This window comes from Megalobrama amblycephala, linkage group LG14, assembly GCF_018812025.1.
Source record: "Megalobrama amblycephala isolate DHTTF-2021 linkage group LG14, ASM1881202v1, whole genome shotgun sequence".
NCBI lineage: Eukaryota > Metazoa > Chordata > Actinopteri > Cypriniformes > Xenocyprididae > Megalobrama > Megalobrama amblycephala.
Window position 1 is genome coordinate 24,736,637 of NC_063057.1, and position 24,466 is coordinate 24,761,102.

The 24,466-nt window shown below is 36.3% G+C and overlaps 1 long non-coding RNA gene and 1 pseudogene across 1 annotated transcript; both read left to right on the plus strand.

The window, feature by feature from the left end:
* The window catches only part of LOC125244376, a 326,898-nt pseudogene that overhangs the window by 139,261 nt on the left and 163,171 nt on the right, over positions 1 to 24,466 (plus strand).
* Positions 6,908 to 11,579, plus strand: LOC125246368. Its single transcript, XR_007179815.1, has 3 exons — positions 6,908 to 7,159; positions 8,495 to 8,599; positions 10,254 to 11,579. It is a non-coding gene; the product is annotated as an uncharacterized LOC125246368 (long non-coding RNA).

Sequence of the window (24,466 nt, forward strand, 5' to 3'; positions counted from 1 at the left end):
GTTGCCACCTTTTCTAAATAAAAGAAAGAACAGTGAGCAGATCTCTTTTGTATTATTTGATTATTTTTTTGATCTTGCACCTGGCAAAGACGCTTTGAATGTGTTTGACTATGTGACTCTCTCACACCACATAAAATGTACACATCAGGCGTTGTTATAGAAATCATGATTAAAGTTGCTGCAGAAACAAGGTTTTGTTTGTTGCAAAGTGCCAGACCAGCAGAACATGACAATATAACGGAGAAAATGTGTTGAGACCAGTGAAGACGACAGCACAGAATAAAGCCGTCCATACCTACTGCCGCTGCCGCTGCCTCATAAGATGCAGGAGTCACAGTGTCATGATGTAAATAAGACAACATCTGTACTGCAAACCCTTCTTGTTACTTTTTTTTTTTGGCTTTTGCCTACCAATGCAATGCAATGAAACCAATGCAGATATTCCAGAAAATGAAAGAGTGGCATGAACACACAAATCGGATCTGAAAAGCTGCGATACACAGTGTGGACTAGGGCTGGGCGATATATCACATGCGATTCTCACGCGCATTTCGTCAGTAAAGCCGGTTCCCTGATTACCGCTAAAGTCGATTCATCTTCGATACTGAACGCGATTTTGCGTGGCTTGTCCATGAACTACGGCTCTGTCTATTAAAAGGCGCTCCATTTGAAAGCAGGTGATGCCGATTTAGCGGTAATCAGGGAACCGGCTTTACTGACGAAATGCGCGTGAGAATCGCATGCGATATATCGCCCAGCCCTAGTGTGGACGTCAAAAACTTTGGATTCGAATTTGGACTGAACATGTTTTTGAACTTATTTCAGTTTATATCAGAACTTTAACAAAAACATGTCATTGATAACCATTATAATTTTGTCACAATAATCACGGTATGTAATTTTCACATCATTTCACCTCTAGTCTCAATCTGCTCATTGATTTCTAACCTACACCTGAATCACGAATGACAAGGTAAATATTTTTCACTGGTTTCATCAAATATTATCAGTTCACTCGGTTCTACTTCAAAATGTTTTACACGCCCTGCTGACTTTCCTCCATATGACACACACACATGAAATGATTATTGATGTAAAATGTTTCAATCAGGACTTATTTATTGCTTGATTTAAAGGTCCCGTTTTTCGTGGTTTTTTGAAGCTTTGATTGTGTTTATAGTGTGCAATATAACATGTGTTCATGTTTCGCGTGTAAAAAAACACAGTATTTTTCACATAATTTACTTATCTGTATGCCGCTGTTTCCACTGTCATAAAAACAGGCTGATGACTTCCTTGTTCTATGAAGTCCCTCCTTCAGAAATACGTAACGAGTTCTGATTGTGCCAGCGGTTCCTGTGTTATGATTCGACAGCAGCTTAGCGCATCTTGCCCGGAAAAGTCACGCCTCTTACCATAACGTGGAGATGCACGCGCTCAGTGTTATTGTAAACATGTCTTTAATTTTACCCTATCAATTTGAGCCGGAATCAGACCCGGTGATTGGACTGCGGGATGAAAATAACAGTGTTTCGACAACATGACGACAAACACACTCTACAAACGCAACTCTTGTGTATTCCTGTGGGCGGAGGTTAGTCAAAAAACTGTTTTAGTGACGTCATTAAAGAAGGAAGTAGACGGATGTAGTCCAAACTGGCCGTTCGATGTAGGCGACTTCTGTTAAATAAAATATCTCGCTTGGCATTGAACTTTGAGCTTTAAAATTTTACAGATTTTATTTATACTCTAACAACAACATTACACACTAACTAAAGTTTGAAACATGGGATCACGAAGAACGGGACCTTTAATGTTCAATTACTGCTATTTATGTTCAGGTATGTTAAATGTTAGTACAGCACTTTTGAGCATGAACAGAAAAAAATACTTTCATTGTTCTCTATTCAGAAGAAGATATTGGGTTTAATGTTGCACAAAATACTCTCTATTTCTGTAGAGCTGGACATTTTAATAATGATCAAATGACTGAGTTCAGCTGTGAGAATAAAACCAACCTGTTTGTTTCACAGTATCTTCATGTTTCACTCTGAATGTTTCTTCAATCTTTATTTCTTCAGTCTCATCTTTAATCTTATTTTCTTCAGTTTCCTCTTTAATAAACTCCATCTTTAAGAAGAAAATAATTAACAGAGTTAATGGTCTTAAATGGACCTGTTCAAACAACAACAACAAAAAACACTCAAAACTAACGCTGCAAATTAATAAACTTAATATTTAGGCATTTATGACTGATGAAAACATGATTAGTTAGTTTGTTAGTGTTTGTTGTTCTCGTTCATGTTCACTGTTTGAGCAGCACGAGTCGTGACTCACTGAATCATTTCTCAAACTATTTGATTCAATTGACTCGGAGTTGAAAAGTTCAGTTTCTCCATCATTACTCTCCAGAGACTGAACTCGTGTTCATGATAAACTGATTTATGACTGATGAAAAGCCGCAGGTTTACTGTTTCTCATCAGTGGATATGAGCTTTACTCACACAAATATCCTTCATTACAGTTAGATAAATAAATCAACATTAAATGGTAAATAAACTAATATTTCACAAAGCTTGTAAAAAAAAAAAAAAAAAAAAAAAAAAAACTATAAATCATTGAACTGTCTTCATCGATTAAAACCGATTAAATTCTTAAAACAAACCTTTCTTCAGCAGAATCACAGCAGATGCAGGAGCTCGGCGCAGTCTTATGACATCATGTCGTCGCTCCAAAATAAAAGTCCTGTTCGCACACAGCATTGGGTGCTTGATCCCTCCTCGTTTCCTCGCTCCTCCGTCCTCCATCCTATGACCCGGAAAACGATCGAGCTCAGCCATCTTGAAGGACATCTCAATTCTCTAATTGCACCATGAGGAGGTGAGGAACAAGGAGTGAGGAGGCTTCCTGAGGAGTCATGAGCGAGGATACACAGGTGCATCCTTTGCGGAAGTCTTTCTCGTTGAGAAACGTGACGCACGCATAAATTCTCCTCCCCCTTTATATCTCTCACAATAATTTTAATTTAAATTAACTTTATACCTCATATATTTCAACGGGGCATCTTGCTTTATTAATATTTATTATAATTTTTTTAAATAACCAAACTTTAATAACATATGGAGAGATCCCTGGAGTGCAGCTGATGACGCTTTGAAGTGACGCTAAAGGGAGCGAGGATATCATTACACTTGATTCAATTCCTACCTCCTCGCATATTTTCCTTGCGTCCTTCCCTCGCATCCTGAAGGGGTGGAGCTAAGACGTGAGGAAAGGAAGCAAGGAAAGGAAACGAGGATGCACAAATAAGAATTGAGAAGCACCCATTGTCTACAATCACAGAAGTGCATAGAAATGTAACAATTTTTATCAGATAATCTTTCTAGTAAAACACAAACATGATACAAACACAAATATTAAAAACGTTGTTTGAGTTCATAAAGCAGAGTTCATTCATGTGTCCAAATTGAAACACATTTCATCTCAGTGTGTTTCACCAATATAAAAATGTGGACAAGTTCATTTGATCCTAAACATGGGTATAAAAGGTGTAAAAAGTTATCTTTCAAGAATCAGTTTAAGTAAAAGATGCACCAAAATTAAATGCAATTCATTCAATACTGAAGTATTGCTAAAAGGTTCAGTCAAATTAAAAATGTAATCTTTCACATATTTGTTATTAAATCAATAGCAAGAAAAGTCTTCATTGTTAAAGGATTAGTCCACTTTTAAATATACTTTTCCTGATAAATGTACTCACCCTCATGTCATCCAAGATGTTCATGTCTTTCTTTCGTCAGTCGAAAAGAAATGAAGGTTTTTGATGAAAACATTCCAGGATTTTTCTCCGTATAGTGGACTTCACTGGGGTTCAATGGTTTGAAGGTTTCAGTGCAGCTTCAAAGGGCTTTAAATGATACCAAACGAAGAATAAGGGTCTTATCTAGAGAAACGATCTGTCAAAAAAAAAAAAAAAAATATGCGTTTTAACCATAAATGTTCATTTTGAACTAGCTCTCTTGTTCTTCTTCTTCTCAATTTGAATTCCAGCAGTGTAGACGCTGCTAAGTGTATTACTGCCCTCCACAGGTCAAAGTTTGAACTAAATTGTTATATACAATATGCTAGTTCAAGTAACAACTACTTCAAACTTTGACCCGTGGAGGGCAGTAATACACTTAGCAGCGTCTACACTGCTGGAATTATAATAGAGAAGAAGAAGAAGAAGAAGAAGAGCTAGTTCAAGATGAACATTTATTGATGAAACTTTTTTTTTTTTTTTTTAAATATATATATTTCTCTAGATAAGACCCTTATTCCTCGTCTGGTATCATTTAAAGCCCTTTGAAGCTCCACTGAAACTGTAATTTTGACCTTCAACCTCTGGAGGCCATTGAAGTCCACTGTAAGGAGAATAATCCTGGAATGATTTCATCAAAAACCTTAATTTCTTTTCAACTGAAGAAAGAAAGACATAAACATCAAGGATGACATGATGGTGAGTAAATTAAACAATGTATTATATACAAACTGTAACGTATTTGATGTATTTGTATCAGGGCCGGCCCAGGCTCTGTTGGCAAGATTTTAGATTTTAGATTTTACATTGAAGAAACTGAATTCCACTGATTGTACAAAAATTGTTTTATGTATAAATGAATTTCACTGTATATTGTCTAAAGTAAAGTAATTTATGTACAGTTTTATAACTCATATTTACATATATAAAAATGTATAAATTTGTTCCAATGTATATGTTCTATCTACTGTACAAATTATAACATTAAATCAAAGTAACAACATTTAAATGACGGGGAAAAAAAAGAAAAAAAAAAGTTGAACTAACCTAAAACGTCTGTTTTTTGGATTAAAGGAATATTTCACCCGGAAATAAAAACTCGGGCAACCCGAGATGAAGATGAGTTAGTTTTTTCATTAGAACAGATTTGGATAAATTCAGCATTACATCACTTGCTCACCATTGGATCCTCTGCAATGAATGGATGCCATTAAAAGGAGAGTCCAAACTTCTTGTGAAGTGAAAAGCTGCATGTTTGGATCCATTCACTGCAGAGGATCCATTGGTGGAGAAAGTGATGTAATGTAATGTAATGATGTAATTTCTCCTAATCTGTTTCGATGAAGAAATAAGCTAATCTACATCTTGGATTGCCTGAGGGTGAGTACATTTTCAGCAATTTTTTTTTTGGGTGAAACTTTCCTTTAAAATAGAGGTCCTTGGAAATGTGTCAGTAGAGCACAAACAGTCCACATCTGGTTGACTGAACCACATAGTGAAAGGGGTAGGACACCATCAAAAATGTGATATTCTTTGATGCGTCTGATAGCCCTCTCTACATGTATCCTCAAGCGGGCAATCTCTTGGGTGTGTGCAATTTCATCTTTACTGAATTGTCCGCTTGGCCCTGTGAAAGTTGGGGTTACAAGACTGACATCTATGTCAGCAGGGAGGTCTCTGATAAGAGAGCCCTTATCAGCCATTACTTCATCATAGGGCTGGACGATATGGCCAAAATTTATATCACGATATAATTCTTAATTTCGGTCGATACGATATAATTCCGATATCGATATGAACTATATAATAGCCTCAGAAAAACTGCCAAGAACGGCCACAACGGATGTCTGTACCTACAAACGTCTGAAAAATTAATTTGCCAAATCTATGAAATCTCTTCCTATAAAACTATATAATATTTTAGAAATAAAAACAGTACAAATAAATGTATGTTCAGATTTTATTTGTATTTAGCCTTCATACAAACATAAAAATAGACATAAGACTCACTCACTTTAATAATATTAATATCTTAAACATTAAACTTTAACGTAGGCTGATTTTATTATTCTTAAAGGGTCATGAAACCCCAAAACACTTTTTTTGAGATGTAAACAGATATGTATAGGCTGCACATCATTGAAAACACTAAAGGTACTCAATGTTATTCATAAGTGAAAAATAGTGATTTTTGCATTTTTCAGAGCGATTTCTGTCTTCCTGTTTGAAAAGCTGAGTCGGAGAAACATCACAAAATCTGATGTAATCGTGTACTTTCGGCCCAAGTATGGGCATGGTCGAACATGCTGACGTAGACCGTTTCGAGCGAATCTCGACATAGCCTATATATTCATGACATAAAGCTCATTTAATCAATCACTGCGCTGTAGTATGCATAAGATTATAATTGCGGTATTATGCATGAGAAAGTATCACTTCTCTCACCTCAGTCTCTTGTCATTCAGAGACATATCGTTGGTGCTCGTTTCCTCAGTGCTACAACACAATGTGTTTCCTGCAACGCGACCAGAGCAGAGGTTTGTGTGCATGTGGATTGTTTTGCAGTAATCTACCAGCACAAATGGAAAATATGTTCGCGTGAGATCGCATTACAGCGGAGAATTCAAATATCACAAAAGTTCTGTTCATTCACCTCTGCCTGCTCTAGCTGCGTTCAAACATGTGAGCCGTAGGCGGTTTCCCTCAGCACAGCACGTGTGTTGTTTGTATTTTGCTCGCGATGCGGTCAGAACTGGAGTTTGAATACGAACACATGAAAAATACGATTGTTTTATGATATACACGCGGAGCGCGCATATGCTCGGTTTCAGCGCGGAGCTCCGCGATGAGTTTAATAACACTAGCCACGTGACACATAGCTCATACAGAATAAAGTATCCGTGTTAAAAGTTTTTATTTCACACATTCTCCTGCACCAAACATTAACCAGCACGGTGTTTGCACACATATTTTCATCAAGTTGTGGAAGCTTGTTCCGTCGCATTTGCATCAGGTGTACTCATTTTGTAAAACTTGCCGCGTTCGCGTTTGATCTTAGCGTACAACTGTTGAGCACTGGCTGGTGGCTGCATGTCTCTGTGGTGTCCCAGACAGCAGGTGACTCCGTGCCGGATCCGTTTTCAAACCGGCAAATCCGCATTACAGTCACCTCCGTTTCACTGCTCTAAAACGGATCCAGCCCGGTCCCGGTTTCCGTGGGCGGGAACAACAGTCGCAACGCAGATTCGGCCCGTATCCGTGGAAACGAGCGCGCGAATTTTTTTTTTTTTCTGGAGTTTAGAAGAGGAGGCAGACACAGACGGTGCTCGGTCGGTATCCTACTTCAAAAACATCACCAAAGTAAGTCAAACTGTTCTATTAATGAATTAATTTCTTATTAATTATATTGTGTACTCGTTGTCTTAAAGTTTAAACTTAAGGTTTGGAGTTTTTATTGCTTATTAGATCGGTATTGAATCGTAATGTTAGTTAACTCTTATGTTAGCAGAGGGCACGCTAACACGCAGACGATCCAGAGGATTATAATTATATAACTGACGAATTTTAACTGCTTTAATTTTCCCTGTTAAAGTTTTAATTGCGTGGTAATGCTAGTGATAAGCTAGTGTTAACGTAATCTAGCTAAGGCCTACCGCAGACCCGTAACGTTACTTTACAACAAGGGTTCATTTCTTAGTTTATAACATGAACTAACCATTAACATTACATAGTTATTTGTTAATCTTTGTTAACTTTAGCTAATAAAATACAGTTGTCCATTGTTCATGTTACTTTACAGTGCATTAACTAATGTTAACAAATACAACATTAGAATTTAATGTATTTGTAAATGTTGAAATTAACATTAACAATGATTATAATTATACATCATTTATTATAATAAATGATGTAAAAGTGGTTCATTCTTAGTTCATGTCAACTAATGCTAACTAATGATATAGTCTCTTCTCCTCACCAAGGCTGCATTTATTTAATCAAACATACAGTAAAAACAGTAATATTGTGAAATATTATTAACCTGCATTCTATAGTAAAATATAATTTATTCCTGTGATGGCAAAGCTGAATTTTCAGCATCATTACTCCAGTCTTCAGTGTCACATGATCCTTCAGAAATCATTCTAATATGCTCAAGAAACATTTATGATTATTATCAGTATTCAAAACAGTTGTGTTGCTTTATATTTTTGTGGAAACAATTCTATCATTCAAACATTTGTGGTAAGATTAAAAAAGAGAAATTAATACTTCATCAATGATACTTTAAAACGATCAAAAGTGACAGTCAACCCTAAATGACGACATTTATTAACAAAAAAATTCTATTTAGTAAATGTTGTAATAAACTTAATTCAATAAATGCAAATAAATTAATTAACATTTTCTAATCATCAAAGAATCCTAAAAAAAAGTATCACCATTTCCACAAAAATGTTAAGCAGCACAAGCATTTTCAACATTGATAATAATTAGAAATTTTGCATGAGCACCAAATCAGCATATTAAATGATTCTGCTAAATTTAAATTATTATTTAAATTCTCTATATACCTGTTTATCCTTTAACTGATCTACATTACTGATGAGATTTCAATCAGGATTCAGGAGCTTATTAGTCTGGAGGTTGGAGATGTTTATTGCACACACACACATATATATATTTTTTTCTCAACAGGAGTTGTAAGGAATAACCAGTCCTCTACCAGTGCAGCAGATTCTTGCCTTTGACTGTGGCGGTGGCCAGAAGGAACGTGCCAAAGCCAAAGAGGCCTTAACTGAGGTAAATTTCAGATAGAAGCAGCGTAGTGGCGGGTTGTGTTTCGTCACCATACCATTACAATAAGCAATAGTAGCTGACTTCATAAAGAAAAAAGGGGCAGTTGAGTTTGTATTGTCACATGTTAGTGTATGCCAAGCCCAGTTGCAGCACATTTATTTATATAATACTGAACAGTATTATCTCTACATTTAGAGATTATTTTCTGTGGACTGGGCTTGTCTTATTTTTTTTAGAAAACATTATACGAAAAGCATTATTTTAATATTTTTAATATTAATATTTTTTTTATATTCATATTTAGTTCAAATTGTACATGAGAAAAGCATAAGGAGAAATTTACAGATTTTTTACTTGGATACAACAGTGAAAAATGTGTATAGGAGAACAGACTTTTATCACGATACATACATGAGTGATTTTTTTTTTATTCTGGTAATTTTAAAGGATTAGTTCACTTTAAAATCAAATTTTCCTGATAATTTACTTACCCCCATGTCATCCAAGATGTTCATGTCTTCCTTTCTTCAGTCGAAAAGAAATTAAGGTTTTTGATGAAAACATTCCAGGATTTTTCTCCTTATAGTGGACTTCCAGTGGTTCCAGACAGGCTGTATGGCCTACGCCTTCCCTATTCAACTTACAGAAAAAAACGGAATTGGCGCCGCGTTCGTTCCGTAAGTAGAATAGGGAAGGTGTAGGACATACAGCGTAAGCTTTTTAAAGAATAAGGAAAGCGGAAGCACGTACAAGATGATCATTTGTGTTTATAAAGCATATACAGTTGTATTTTTATTTATTTTTTTCGAAAATGACCGATCGTTTCACTAGATAAGACCCTTATTCCTCGTCTGGTATCGTTTAAAGCCCTTTGAAGCTGCACTGAAACTGTAATTTTGACCTTCAACCGTTTGGAGGTTATTGAAGTCCACTATAAGGAGAATAATCCTGGAATGTTTTCATCAAAAACCTTAATTTCTTTTCGACTGAAGAAAGAAAGACATGAACATCTTGGATGACGTGGGGGTGAGTAAATTATCAGGAAAATTTTACTTGAAAGTGGAACTAATCATTTAATTTGCAGCAGTTGTTAAAAGTTGGTGTTCATTTGTGTGATGTAAATAAGTGTCAACAAAATATCAGCCAAAGCCGAGTGATCAGACCAATAGCACTAGATTGCTTTGGTGTGCTTTAACATAGAGTGAGAAGGAGAAATTGAAAGACAAAATACACAGCCTGTCTGATGTGTCAAAGGCTATGTTCACACTGTCAGTCCAAATACGATTATTTGTGTATTCGATTGGAATCTGAGAAAGTGACATAAACCACGCAAATTCTGATCAGATCGGTCAAACTGAAATTGATTTCCAGAAATGACATGTGAATATGATTTCAAACCACATATGAATGTAGCTCAAAGCAGATTTGTAAAAATTGCAAAACAAATTACATGAAATGTGGATTCACACTTTATGATTGCATTCCAATCGGATATGCACAAAAATCGGATTTGGACTGACAGTCTGAATGAGGCTAATATCTCCACCAACATCAGAAATTACTACACACAGCAAGCCTCACAACAGTCAGATTCTTGATTTAGTGGGACAATTACATGAATATCTAACAGCTTTCTTCTTTTTTTTTTTCCCTGCAGATGCCTCATGGGAATTAAACGGCACATATGAAGTGGTTTGTAATACCATGGTTTTCCGACTGTCCTGATTGGTTCTTGATGTGTTTATGGTTCATTATATGAAATTATTATTTGTATGCTTTTTTCCCAATTTCTTCTATTTTCTTCTTTAAATATACATTAAGAAAAGTTGTGAGATTGTTTAACTATTTGTGTATCAATGTTTAAAGGATAGTTCACCAGAAAATGAAAATTTGCTGTTAATTTACTCACCCTCAAGCCATCCATGATGTAGGTGACATTTTTAGCTGAAACCATGGTCCTTGGTGAATGCAAGTCAATGGCTACAGTCACTTTGAGAGTCATAAAAACATATTACAGGCAAAACAAAGTTAATACCTGTGACTGATGCTGACATTACATTGAGGTCTTATGAAGCGAAACAGACCAATGTTTTCGCTTCATTAGACCTCAATGAATCATCTGGAGCCACACGTATTCATTTTGTTTTGCCTGAATATGTTTTTTTGACTCTCAAAGGGACTAGCCATTGACTTTTATATTATACTTTTATATTATACAAATCACCAAGGACCACATTTTCAGCTAAAAATCTTCTTTACTGATAGTAAATTAACGGCAAATTTTCATTTTTGGGTGAATGATCCCTTTAAGCTTATTGAATATGATGTAACTAGAGACTTAGGATTAGTTCACTTTCAAATGAAAATTACCCCAAGCTTTACTCACCCTCAAGCTTAATACTTTAATATATCTCCGATTGTGTTCATCAAAAAGTCACATACACCTAGAATGGCTTGAGGGTGAGTAAAGCTTGGGGTAATTTTCATTGAAAGTGAACTAATCCTTTAAAGGGATATTTCACCCAAAAATGAAAATTCTGTCATTAATTACTCATCTAATTTTGTTCCAAAATCGTAATACTTTTTCATCTTTGGAACTCAAATGAAGATCTTTTTGATGAAATCTGAAAGATTTCTGTCTCTGTTGACAGCTACACAACTACCTCTTCTACACTTCTATGAACTTCAGCTACAAAGTTCATAAAGAGATCGCCAAACTAATCCATATAAATTGAGTGGTTTAATCCAAATTGTCTTGAATTTGGATTAAACGATCACTTTATATGATGAACAAATCTCTTGCTGATGCTCAAGCGTGCTGTGTAACACAAGAATGAACCTTATAGCTTCCCTTTACCACAACTGACGTGTGAGTTGATAAATGCTTATATGTGAATAAAATCCTTCATCAAATAAAGCGCTTGTGTCTCTTCAGAAAATTTTGGACTAAAGTGCTCGATTTATATGGATTAGTTTTACAATCTCTTTATGAGCTTTTTAAGCATCAGAGTGGTAGTTGCATAGCTGTCAACAGGAACAGAAAGCTCTTGTATTTCATCAGAAAGATCTTAATTTGTGTCCCGAAGATGAATGAAAGTCTTACGGTTGTAGAACAAAATGAAGGTGAGTAAATAATGACATTGTTTTATTTTTTTGGGTGAACTAACACTTTAATGGCAAGTAGAGACACTTAAGTGTTTTATATAAACTTTGAGTACTTGTGCAAAAATTATCAAAAGAAAAAGATCCACTGTTTTGCATTGTTTTGTGTATTTGTTTTAATATGCCAAATAAATAGAAGATGGATTAAAAGATAAAGCCCTTGATTATGTCAAATTTACTCTGTCCAATTGTATTTTGAATGTATGTTTACTGTAAGTAGTTGCTGTAGTAGTGCTAACAATAGATTATAAGGTCGTATTTTAGTGTAAAAAAAAGTGTTCAGTACATTAATTGTCTATAAATCTAAATCAGTACTTTAAACTTTGTATTGCCTAAGTATTTAATGTTAAAACTTAACAGAAAAAATATCAGACAATAAAATATTTAATCATGTATATGAGAAGATTCTTGAAATTCTAGATATGTATACTATTCAGAGGGGTGAGGGGGGGAGGGGGTGTGCTGTATACAAAATGAGCTGGCCCTGATCCGGCACGGTTCTGGACCAGATCCAGAACAGAGCTGGACCAGATCTGGCCCACATTTGGCCCAAATCGGCATAAAGGAATCCACATGTGGTCCGGAGCTGGCCCAGTGCTGGTCCAGATGAGGAAAAACGGATCCGTGCCGGTATTGGCCCGTTGTGCCAAAAGACACCGGCCCGAGTCCGTTTTACGGATCTGGGCCAGAACTTAAGAAGTGTCTGGGCCAGATCTGGGCCAGATGATTTTTGCTATCTGGGGTACGTCATCACGCAAATAGCCAATCGCGTTCTGCTCTTTCTAACGGCTGCGCCTCAAGTCAGTGATGCTGTAATGTATATCGAAATACCGGAAATGTGTTTAAAAATCATATCACCGTTATCGAAAAAAATTATATCGCGATATATATTGATATTGAATTATTGTCCAGCCCTACTTCATCACCTGGCTCAAGGAGTTTTAGAATGCCTGACTCTTTGGTGATTTCCTTGTCAGAGATGGAGCCGGTGTATAGGTTGCTTACAAAGCTAACTGACCCAAAGGGGGTGATGCCAATCAGGGATTTCAAAGTTGTGGTGCCTTTGTAATGAGAGTATGTCACCGTGTTAAGAACCTTTGAGCTTGCTGTTTGAATATGGATCTCTGTAAATATATCACAGCACATGTTTTGGGAAATGTCTGCTTGAAGCAAGGCTTGAAGCATTAGCTCATCTATAGCCTCTCTACTTGGCCATACTGGTAGTGTGCCAAGCATAAAATAAAGATAGTGTTGGGGATAAACAGTTTAGGACCCTTGAAACCAGATATGTTGAATAAAGACCCGGAGTCAAAGTTTTAAAAAAAAATAAATTGAAGAAAAATTTAATGAAGAATAGTTTGCAGTTTCATCAGCAGAAGCCAGCTTCAAGTCTCCCAAGGAGTTCGTAGGCCGCTCTGCGTACATTCACATTTCCACAACAATTATACTCGAACAGAGTCAACTAACTACGTCATTACTTCAGGTTGGATGATTCTGATTGGCTAAGAAAAATAGACAAGATTAGAAATTTTCCACACGTGGACAGATAGTAAGAAGCATATCTCCCTTTGTCACGGTGATGACGAGGGGGACCCTGGATTTAGGTACCGGATGTCCTTTTGGGGTCATAACATGGTGTCTGCTGGTCTCAAGCAGAATGGCAGTTGTCCAGTACAAAGGGACCTGCACAAAACTCTTAGCGCACATACACAGATACACATGATTCACAGCTTCTTCAAGGCTGAAGTTGATCTGAGCTCTGCTCTGAGCAGGAAACTTTCCCAAAACATACTGATAACATGTTCTTTTCTCTTAGTGAGAGGTACAGAGGAAAATAGATGCTTTAACATACAGTGAAGAAATCATTCAAATATTTTAACAGAAATATAAATGTTGATTAATAACTTAAAAGATATATATTGAAGCGGCAGTGGATTCTAGAATCCACCCCTTCAATAGTTAGCCCAAGTTATACATATCCGACTGACTGTGGCCTTTGACAGATTAAACCTTACAGCTAAATCTGCGGAAAGAAGCCCCTGCGTCATACGGCAGAGAAACAAGAAAAACTGGTCAAAGAGACAAATGTTGTGAGCATAAAAGCCAGCTGTTACAGTCTGTTCTGTTTTATTAAGTCTTTGCATTTGACTTTATCTCACCAGAGACTGTGCTGTAGGTTGAAGAGACAGGTAGAGTGCTTTGAGGGTCTCATGATCATTAAATCCTGGGTAAAACAGGATCATCTTGGGCTCACATTGGAATCGCTGTAGACAAAACTGCTGACTTCTTAAATTTTAATTTTCCTCTGTCAGACGAGCAATTTCCTTCTGTGCTGCAGTCAGCTGCTCTTCCATGGTAGGAGACGTTTCCAGGTAATCATGGTCTTGCAATGCCCCAAAACCATTGTTAGATCTGTGTATTAAGAAAGAAGAGAAAATGACATGAAAAACAAACAAAAAAAAACATCAAGGAGGTCATAAGATATGTTTACATGCTCTAATTTTCATCAGTGAATTACATGCTTAATTTATTTTCTTTAACTTTTTCCCCCTATCCTTAGGTCTGATATAATGACTCACTCTTCTCTTGTGTTCTGATCGGTTTGACATAAACATCAGTTTGCTTAGGCAACATGAGAGTATTTGTAATATGATAAAACATTACAGTACTATCACATTCAGAGAGGTTTAAATGATTCAATGAAAATAATTATAGTATACATTTTGGTTATTAAAACAAATGTTCTCATAACAAAAAATCCTAATCTTTTTAAGATTATTCATATTATTTCATCAAACAAGTTAACACCCCGCCTCCATTTAGAATGAAGTGCCGCGCACAGTTTGAAGATGGTCTCCGATTGTTTGCAATGCAAGGGTAAACCCTTGTCAAAAAATCCTATTGGAATTTCACTTTGCCCTGTTGGATCTTATTGGATTCTCAGAATCCCACTGAACATTTGGATTTATTTTAAAAGGGTCATGAACTGCGTTGGTTTATTGTTTTGTAATGTTTCCTCGGCATAATAGGTCACCTTTAAGGGGCGTGTCTGCTGTAAGACTTCAGTGTAAACGCCCACTACTGTGATTGGCTAAAATCTTTGCATATGAAATAGCCAAGTATTACTCTCTCTTTTAGTGCATTTGTACTATTACAGCTCTCAAGTTTAACTAATCGTGAAAAGTGTTGCATTACATTTAGATCTATAGCATTATATTTAGATAGTGGCATGAAAGGCATACAAAGGGGGATTTGCACGTCAGTCACTGATAAACTCGTGCTGTTTGATTGACAGCTTCAGAGCGCGCTGCTCATGAATCATTAATATCAGATCAGGCATTAGAATTAACACAGTTACTGACATGTTGTTGCATTACTGTCGAGTCCAGGCGCTGCACAATATTTTGTAATCCTCAACGGCATGTTTATTGCTTGGTAGCTCGATCTGGTTTAGCACCACGTAGGCCTATGTTACTTAGGCTATCTATTCTATTGCATGTCATGCACGAATTGGTGGGCGGGGCTAAACAGGCAGTGATGAAGTAGGCTTTGATCTTCTTCTGTGGAGGTGGTGCTTGCTGCCCTTTGACGTCATAGATCCCCACTTTGTAAATCCTGTCATTTTCTGGGTCTGGTGTCATTTAAATGTTTTATTGGACTAACAAGGAAGTTTTCAGCTCTGAAACTTACAGGATATTCTTATAGTATGATGACCTCTTATATGTCAAAAGCTCAAGGAAAATTAGATTTCTCAGTTCAGCACCTCTTTAATAATTTCCTGTGGTGGAAGGATTGATTGAACTCATCCCATAACAGGTCGTGTTATCCTTGGATGGAGCTCTAAGAGTTAGTCCAGGAAGATTTGTCTGTAAGGGTACTGTTTAAACGCACAGCTACCTGACAAATATTAAGGTTATCCCTCCGGTGCGAGGAAGATCCGTGCAGATCCGCTATGATGGAAAACAGTGTTGATGGGAATATTCCATTTGACAAATTAATAAAATTGGCTGAATAATTATAATTAAAGAATTATAAAGAGACCCCTTTGGTGTGGTGTGGCAAATAAAAAATCAAAATTGTGATTAGGTGAAGGATGGGTCAAAAGATATCAAGACCAATACAAGATGAGACACCCCGAAATTGGATGTTTAGAAATAATTGTGGATGTTGGACTGAACCCTATGAATCAAATTTAAAGGGGTATGAAGTGTTGGTTGGCAAAAACTTCCTCCAATTGAATGAAGACAAGGGAGAGTTTGTTGTCTTTGGTCAGAAAGGATGTGGTTTGAATTCTATTGACAACCTATTATTGCTTCCTTGAGGAAGTCGATGAACCCTTTTTGGTGTTTTGGGTGGGTGAGATTGTGTTTCTGGTAAAGTTGCCAGAAGGTCATCTACCTCTGATGGAAGTGATGATGTTGATGAGGGTGATGGTGATCTGAGACGTTTTGGTCTAGGTAAGTAAATTAGCCACTATTAGACTTTTTGGTTCCCATGCATAATGTTATGCAATACAAGTAAAGATACAAGTATATGACAACATTTCCCTCAAAGACACAACACAGTTCCATACATTGTGTGGTACAGCCAAAACTCAGACTAAAATGAGGATTATTTCATATTCAACAAAGAAATATGAGCTTACTTCCTTCATTGACGTAAAGATGTAACTTCTTGTTCTTTGTCTGTGTTTAGGTCTGATGTCACACATGACCTTTCCCACTTTTCTCTTATTTTGTCAATTGAATCTGTAAGCAACATTTAGCATGTTAACTATTCAACTATAACATAAACTAGGAAGATGTAGCAAGGTACGACATTAACGTTTGTCAGGGAGAAAAAACACAATTTTTTTTTCTGGACAAGCTTTTTTTACTCTGGCAAGTAAATGACCAAATTACTTACTGAAGGAAATGACAAGGCTTAATGTCGAGCCCTGATAGTATAGGAAGATGCAGTGATAGTATTTGATAATATCAGAACAACGAAGCATAACAAAGAGTAACAAAGCAACACCAGATGTATGTTACTGAATTGCATGGTTCTTTATTGAAAATTACCTGATTCGTAGAGCACACGTGCAGTAAATTGTTTCCAACCCTTTGATGGATTAGGGAGAACCTCTTTTTGGACATTTCGGAGAATCTGAAACTTGTCCCTATATGGGGGCCACCAAGCAAGGCCATCCGAAAACTCTTGGGTAAATTCGGTTTTATATTCGCACATTCGGACTTCCGCGTTTAAGAACGTTCTAATAATGTGCAATAAAGTTAATGTTTGCAAATTCTAAACAGCGACATGATATTTTAACATATAACATTTTTCACAATCGATCAAAATGGGCAAGTATTATTTTAATGGCATACTTACTTGTGAACGTCCACTGAATGTCTAATGTAGCGTACAAAGCTACTGTAGCCTATGCGGAAGTGTGAATGTGCAAATATAAAACCAAATTTACCCAAGTTCCGAAAACCACTCCTTTGCCACCGGGCCAGTTTGGTTTTCCTTCTCAAACAGTACTATTAGGTACATATTCACCTAAAACAAAATAATCAACAATAAAAAGTGTACTTGAATTAATAATCAGTTGGGAAGAGATAAAAATACCAGCTGGTACAGGTCATGCTCTTGTCTTACACAATGTCTTACACCAGAAAAATCCCTCACAACCGATTTATATCACGACAGAGAAATAACAAAACAAACCATTTAAAACAAAATGAACTGGATTAGAAACTTAATATATAAGTATAAGTATTATAACTATTATCATAAAATGGACTTAAATTGAGTGCTTGTCTTTGTTTTTTGTTTTGTTTTTTTTGAGTGCTCTTCTGTGTGTAATCAAACGCATTGTTTTCATTTTATTCTGGAGCCTGAACTCGAGCTCTGCTGCCACACTGGAGCGCACTCACCACCTACTGGACAGGGGTGGGAATTACAGTTACAAGTTACATCAGCCTAGGTGTAATCTGTCAAAATGATGGACGGCCTTCAGATTTTTCCGTCACTGCAAAAAAATAAAAATAAAAAATTGTCAATGGCGGGTGTGTACATTGATTCACACTTTCCAGATTCTCACACACCTATCTAATATATAATATAGTTGATTGTTGGTGATTATTTATTTTTCATCCTTTTTGTTTTTCTCTCAACAGCAGCCAACATCCAGCGAACACAAAGGCTCTTTTAAGAGCCATCCACCCTGCATCACAGGTGTGTGCGTATTTGTTGCTGTCATTTACTATTTATTTGGAGTCATTCAAAGTTTTGTTTGTACAGTAGTCAACATTTGAAGTGGATCAAAAAGTTGATCTTTATATATATGTATGTATCGTTACAAGTAATATACCGTTAACATACATAACATGTATCGTTAAAAGTAACAAACCATTGAGTAACAAACGGAACATAACACATTATTTCTTTGTCATTACAGATGCAGTCAAAAAGTGGAACAGCAAAGCCAGTGACCACGACATTTATAAAGCTGTGGGAGACCATCTTAAACAAGCCCCTGGACGATCTGGCCGCGGGGATATGCTGTGGCAAACCAATAACCACACTTGTGTGTCACTATTTGACATATCAATAAATGTGTTACTTTTGTGTATTTGTCCTGTTCTGACTGAGAGTAATTATTATTAATAATTTAATAGTAAGATAAATTAATAAATTAGGCTACATAATTAATTTCTGCATGAAATTAAGTTTAATTCGAGCCTGAAAAAGACACGACTTTGCAACCAAAGTTAGACTTAAAATGGACGTCTTTTTATAGACATCTTTTCACCTTTCACTTTTCAACCAATATTTTAACATTGTTTAAACGTCTGGCAAAGTCGTCTTTTCAACCAGTTTTTGCTGGGTGGGTTATTTTCATCTGCCTCCTCTTCTCCTCCTCAGATAGCAGCACTTTCCTCCTCAAGGCTCCTGCCTCAACAGGTACAGATCTCTACACTAGATATGCCGCCGCAGCATTGGCTGCCCACTGCTCCGAGTGTGTGTTCTTTTATTTGTCGCGAATCGTCGCTCTCATTTGCATAAAGTTAAGCACATCATCATGAAAAAAGACCCTGACCCCGACAACTTCATATCCACTTGCTTCCTTTCAATGTGAAATCAATGGTATGCTTTGCTTTATCGCGCTGTTGTTTCGAATGTATTGAGAACAGCTTGTCACTCGCACACTGTGCTCGTAAATTAATTTTCCAGTTCACACATATCTATTTTTAGGCATACATGCGAGTGAAATACTCGCACTGTAGAGCCCTGCTTCCATAGAAATTAATTGAAATCGCTTGCTCTGCTCCGCCCACTCCGCGCCAGTGAACACGTACTGTTAATGCACCGACAACGCGCCTGAACACACCTCGTTTTCAGACCAGCCTGCCCAAGGGCGCAAATGCATTTGCTATTTAAACAATATGGCTATCAAATTGACCCACAAACATCACCAAATAAACCAAAATTTTGTGTATATGTCAAAAAACATCACTGTTGAAACATGCATGTTTATGACCCTGAAAAAAAAAAAAAAGTTAACTGTTAACTGATGTTTCCGACAACTCAAAAATCATTTGCAGTCATACAATCGCAACAGTACACAAGGGTTAAGATATTTTTTAATGAAATCTGAGAGATTTTGGTTACTCCATTGACAGTTGAGATAAAACTTTCTAGATTAAAAAATGTCATCATATTGAAACACAAAAGTAAGCCTTCTGAAGAGACATGACCACTTCATAAGATTGACATTTAATTTTAGCCTTTTATTCACATTGTAAACATTGGCTAACATACAGGAAGTGCTTAAAATTTAGTTAAAAGTAAGTTCAAACACACTAGAGCAAACCTCATTGGTGGGTTATGCACACATGCAAGCACTTGGGTGTATGCAATGGACTGTAACAGTGTTAATTTTGGCAGCCATTTTTTGATTTAGTCTTAAAGGGGTGGTTCATTGCGATTTCACTTTTTTAACTTTAGTTAGTGTGTAATGTTGCTGCTTGAGCTTAAACAGTATCTGCAAAGTTACAGCGCTGAAAGTTCGGAAGAGTTGTGTACACCAGATGTGAGCAGCACGTCAAAAGATAATAGAACCCATTATAATGTGTGATATTTTCTACACTGGATTCGCCGCTGAAGAAGCTTCCAGAATCTACACGAGTTCAATGCTGGATGGCTATTACTGAAAGATGAAGCAGTTCCCACTTTAAAAGCAGAAGCTGCTGTTTATGGGCCCCTAAATGTAAGTATGTTTTATTGTTTACATGTCTTTTAAATGTATTATGTTGCTATTTTTTGGTTGCACATCAAGACCAATGCATTTTGGCTTCGCTAGCCAGTTAGCTAAATTCTACAAACACCAACAAACTTATATGTTTATAGACAAACAGTTGTTCATGCTATAAATTAAAAGATACCTTTACAAAAATGCTACTACTCAGTCATGTATTCGGCTACAGTAAAGCTTTAATCAGGATAAAACTGTAAATTGAAAGCTAACAAACAGCAGTGACAGAAAATTATCTGGTAAAATAGTTGGATTTCTATGCACTTCTGTGATTGTAGACAATGCGTGACTTTTATTTTGGAGTGGCGACATGACGTCATAAGACTGCGCCGCGCTCCAACATCTGTTGTGATTCTGCTGAAGAAAGGTTTGTTTTAAGAATTTAATCAGTTTTAATCGACAGAAACAGTTTTAATAGTTTTTAATATTTTTTACAAGCGATGTGAAATGATTTTATTTACTATTTAATGTAACATTGTGATACTCCATCTAAATGTAATGAAGGATATTTGTGTGAGTAAAACTCATATCCACTGATGAGAAACAGTAAACCTGCGTCTCATTTCTCTCTCTCTCTCTATATATATCATAAATCAGTTTATCATGAACACGAGTTCAGTCTCTGGAGAGTAATGATGGAGAAACTGAACTTTTCAACTCCGAGTCAATTGAATCAAACACTTTGAGAAATGATTCAGTGAATCACGACACGTGCTGCTCAAACAGTGAAAATGAACGAGAACAACAAACACTAACAAACTAAACATGTTTTCATCAAAGAGTAATCATTTAAATATAATCTATAATTCTTTAAATACCAAATGTAGATCATAAATATCTAAATATGAAGTTTTATATTCATTTGCAGCGTTAGTTTTGAGTGTTTTTTTGTCCAACCAGGTCATTGAAGACCATTAACTCTGTTTAATTATTCTCTTCTTAAAGATGTCTTTTATTAAAGAGGAGACTGAAGACAAGAAGATGGAGTTTATTAAAGATGAGACTGAAGATATGAAGATGGAGTTTATTAAAGAGGAGGAGAGTGAAGACATAAAGATTGAGTTTAATAAAGAGGAGTTTGAAGAAATAAAGATTGAAGAAACATTCAGTGTGAAACATGAAGATATTGAGGAACAAACAGGTTGGTTTTATTCTCACAACTCAGTCATTTGATCATTATTAAAGGATTAGTTCACTTTTAAATAAACTTTTCCTGATAATTTACTCACCCCCATGTCATCCAAGATGTCCATGTCTTTCTTTCTTCAGTCGAAAAGAAATTAAAGTTTTTGATGAAAACATTCCAGGATTTTTCTCCTTATAGTAGACTTCAATGGGCACCAAACAGTTGAAGGTCAAAATTAGTTTCAGTGCAGCTTCAAATTGTTCTACATGATCCCAGATGAGAAATAAGGGTCTTATCTAGAGAAACTAGATGGATTTCTGCTCATTTTCTGAAAAAAAAAATTAAATTTTATACATCAAAAACTTTCATTTCTTTTCGACTGAAGAAAGAAAGACATGGACATCTTGGATGACATGGGGGTGAGTAAATTATGAGAAAAAATTTATTTAAAAGTGGACTAATCCTTTAAAATGTCCAGCTCTACAGAAATAGAGAATACCCAGAAGTATAATCTTACAGATAATATTACAGAATCCATTAATTCCAGCATAATATCATTCAGGTATAAATTCCTGTTTAATTGATCATGAAATGGTTTAATTAAGGTTTGCACATGCTGAATGAATTTCCAGTTTCAAATGATTATTAAACAGCAGCACAAACTCTGTGAAATCAGCAGCTCTTCCTTCAGACGCACTCAGTGTCTGGATTCACTCAGTCGTTTCATTCAAGTGGACTTACTGTAGAGCAAGAGTTAGGGTTTGGTTTAGGGCTGGTTACTTGTAATTAAAGGGTTAGTTCACCCAAAAATCAAAATTCTGTCATTTATTACTTACCCTCATGGCGTTACACACCTGTAAGACAACTTTAAAATTGTGTTTTCATTAAATGTGACCCCAGACCACAAAACACAGTCATAAGTCACACAGGAATATTTGTAGCAATAGCCAACAATACACTGTATGGGTCATAATTATGCGGGTCGTAAAGATCCGTTATATTCAAACAAATCATGTATGAGCGCTCTTTCTCTCTCTCTCTCTCGACGCACTGATCACATGTTCTATTTATGCACAGACACATTTCAGTACATTCACGCTGTTTTCACACACTTTCAGGACAATGTTTGGATTTCTCCTGTGTATGTTTCTGTGTACTTCAGTAAATATGCAGGTCAAGGTTGGTTTAGTTTTTAGTTTTTTTTTTTTTTATCTCCATGTGGTTCTGTTCAGTATCGTAACTGGACTGGTCTAAAATGTAAACAAGCTCTTTTCTGTTGCACACACGATGCACTGTGAATTCTCAAATGTGTTTTGCTGTGGTTGTGTGTGTATATATATATATATATATATATATATATATATATATATATATATATATATATATATATATATATATATATACACACACACACTTTAATTTAGCTTTATTTGGACTCATAGCATTTGGTTATTTGGTGTCCTTTTGGAGTCTGTAAGTGTCCTCTTTTTTTGGAAAGACCTAAATTTAGCTTGAAAAAAGCTGAAACATACAGTTTGTGAGACACACACTTCAAATCTGATGTATGCTTAATTTCACGATAAGTGTGAGATTAATTGCGATTAGAACCAATCCCCCTTCCGGAGATATCTTAACTATGCAAAGCAGTTCAAATTTCCCCTTTGGAAATGGATTTGTATACGCACATTTCATGTTGGGGTTGTTTGTTTGGTCATGGGAGCCGATCAACTGTTGTTCAAGGTTATTGCTGGCAGCAGTAAGGGTGCTTTCACACCTGCCTCATTTAGTTCGGTTGAATCGTACCAGAGTTCGTTTCCCCCTTTGGTGTGGTTCGTTTGGGCAGGTGTGAAAGCAGCAATCGCACTCGGGTGCGCACCAAAAGTGGACCAAACAAGCGTACCGAGACCTGCTTGAAGAGGTGGTCTCGGTACACTTTCAAACGAACTCTGGAGTGGTTCGCTTGAGATGTGAAAGCAATCCGACCCAATTAATGGACCAACGAACCAAATGATATCATTTTCATAACGGAAAATGTGATATAAAAAGTAGTGCTGGGCGGTATGACCAAACATTTATATGATGGTATTTTTCAAAATTATAACGGTTTCACGGTATATGACGGTATTTTTTTTTTTTTCATGCATGACCGGGTGTCAACCACATTTTCTACTGATTGAGTGAGGAAATACCGCAGTAGATTGACTTAGAATGCCCTGTTTTACTGCCATGATGAATGAATATTGTAGAAAAATTGCACACTAGTCTTAATACAGGTTTGCAAGGCCTCACAAAATAATGCCATTTACAAAGAGGTGGCACTCATGATTCTAATTGAAGGAATCAGAATGCATGACAGCTGCACTCAAAATACAGAACATTTTTATAGTGCAAATTTCACAAATTTAAACCACCTGGCAACTACACAATGTAAACAATCCCCTTCCCCTATAACTGCAAAGTTTAAACTTTTTTAACAACTGAAAAGTATGCAAAGGCAACTTGTACACATAGTATTTAAACAAATAAATAGAAAAGATGTGCAACTTGCATTAATAATACTATTCCTTCATGTTTAAGCCTAGGTAAACTACACAGTATTCAAGTAAATCTAAAAATATAAAAGTGCAACTTGAGGACTTCTTTACCATCTGAACCTTCATGAAGGCAACTTGCATTAATATGGACACATTCAAACAAATATAGTAAAACAAAAGTATGCTTGCATTAGTAGTAAATAGTATTGCTTCAAATTAAATCAAGGTGCACTGGTGCAGTGCACAGTATTCCAATACTGAAAAAATGAAAAAGCAAATATAAAGTGCAACTTGGCTTGTGGGATTATCCTGTAGCATAGAAACAGACAGCAGTCACACATTTCAACATTATGGAGAAGCTACATAAAGGCATTTCAGGCATTACAAATTTTGAGCTAGGAAAACCAGACGATCCACAACATCTGGTTTGAGTTGCGGCCCTGTGACATGTTACAATGTTGCCACCAGTGCTGAACGCCCTCTCAGATGGAGCACTGGTGGCAGGGATACATAAATACTGCAGAGCGAGCTTTGCAACGCGGGGGAAATTTGCCTGATGGCATCTCCACCAGTTCAAAGGGTCTGCATCACTGTCAACCTCTGTGGTCTGCAAGTAGGTTCTCAGCTCCATTTTGATGCTTTCCTCCTCTGAGAGTGAGTCTCTACTGCAGCCCATGCTGCTGGTGCTCAGCTTTTTGAAAAAGCTGGACAAACTAGCTTTTTTTCTTTTTTCCTGAGGAGGAAGAACA